The sequence below is a fragment of the Ochotona princeps genome, chromosome 3 (assembly GCF_030435755.1).
Source record: "Ochotona princeps isolate mOchPri1 chromosome 3, mOchPri1.hap1, whole genome shotgun sequence".
Lineage (NCBI taxonomy): Eukaryota > Metazoa > Chordata > Mammalia > Lagomorpha > Ochotonidae > Ochotona > Ochotona princeps.
This window is the reverse complement of record NC_080834.1, coordinates 38,242,091-38,243,808: the sequence shown is the minus strand read 5'-3', so window position 1 is coordinate 38,243,808 and position 1,718 is coordinate 38,242,091. Positions and strand designations below refer to the sequence as shown.

At 41.1% G+C, this 1,718-nt stretch overlaps 1 non-coding gene across 1 annotated transcript; it reads right to left on the bottom strand.

Moving 5' to 3' along the window:
- Positions 1 to 825: 825 nt before the first annotated feature.
- On the bottom strand, positions 826 to 1,016 carry LOC118758887 (U2 spliceosomal RNA). Its single transcript, XR_004995866.2, has one exon. It is a non-coding gene; the product is annotated as a U2 spliceosomal RNA (small nuclear RNA).
- Positions 1,017 to 1,718: the final 702 nt, after the last annotated feature.

Genomic DNA, 1,718 nt, shown 5'->3' with positions numbered 1-1,718 from the left:
TGGTGGCCAGTTTGTGAGATATGTCTCACAAAGATCAGGGGTTTCTCATGAAACAGGTGTTTTGGATATATTCCTAGGAGTGCTAATGCTGGGTCATATGGTATGCAGATTTTGAGTTGTTTGAGTGTTCTCCATACTGATTTCCATAGAGGCTGTACCAACCTGCAGCCCCACCAGCGGTGGAATAGGGTTCCCTTTTCCCCGCATCCTTGCCAGCAAGTGTTGGTGTTTTTTTTTTTTTTTTTTAATGTGGGCCAATCTTACTGGCATTAGGTGGTACCTCATTGATGTTTTAATTTGGATTTCCCTTATTGCCAGAGAACTTGAGCATTTTTTCATGTGATTGTTTGTCATTTGGGTTTGTTCCTTTGTGAAATGTCTGCACATTTCTCATGCCCACTTCTTGAGTGGTGGAGCAGGAGGACAGGAGGAGGCTTGTATCCCAACCCTGAAGACTCCCGGATCCTCACCAAGGACTATCAGTACGAGCACCAAGGACTACATCCCAACTGCCAAGGAGACCACGGGGAATTGGAGTGCCCTCAGAGTCCGAGAACTCTGAGGTCATCCACTCCCACTTGAATCTATCACATGGGAGGGAAGAAGTCCAAATCCTCCCTCACAGGATCCAAGAGCATCAGAACGACAGCTAAGAGCCCTGAGCAGTCTGCAGAAACAGAAGAACAGTAAACTTCCTTTGGGACTAGGGAGGGGAACTCTCTGTGGTCCTCACTTGGTTCCAACTTTGGGTCCACACCCTCTCTGGCAATGACCATCAGGGTCACACCAGAAACCCCTCAAAACAAACAAATAACCAACCAAACAAACAAATCTTCCATCTCCCTAGAATGTGTGAGGTAGACATGAAATACAACCTACCAGGATCATAACTGGTAATTCATAGACACCAGACTCAAATCAGCATTAGACAATAGTTAAAATACAAAGACTGTTAATTTTTAAACTGGTAAGAACAGATACTACACTTGATCTTAGTCAAAAGGCCGAGAAGCGGTGGAAAAGTATTAATTTTTATAAACCATATTTCTAACCAGCCACTTTTTCTAGTCCTTTCACACAATCTTTTTTTTTAAACAAAGATTTACTTGTTTTTATTGGAAAGGCAGATCAGATTTAGGGAGAGAAGGAGAGATGGAAAGAAATGTCCGGCATCTGCTGGTCCTCTCCCCAAGCGTCTGCGATGCCCAGAGCTAAGCCGTTATGACAGCTACCATACCACATTAAATATTTCCTTATTTAGTATTTCCTTATTTAATTTTTAATCTAATAATTATATTCTTAGATTTTACCCTAAAAAAGATAATAGCCATAGTACCTTTTATTTAATGAAATTTGAATGGAAAATTGAAAGTTTAATATAATATTCAATGCTAGCTTTTAATATGAATAAAAGTATTTTGACCAATACACAACATTTTGTTTGTTTTAGAAATGGATGATATATTTCATGCCATTTCTTCCTGACCTCTTTCACATTTTTTAAATAAAGGAAATTATCTGAGAGACAGAGAGAAAAAGAGAGAGTGACAGCAAGAGAGAAAGAGAGAGAGTATCATTGTCTGGTTCACTCCCCGAATTCTCACAACAGCCTGGATTCAGCTGGGCTAGGTTTGGCTGAAACCGGGAGCCAAGACTGTAATGCAGGTTTCCCACATGGGTGTCAGGAACAAATATCCTGGGCCACTCCCCCTGTCTCC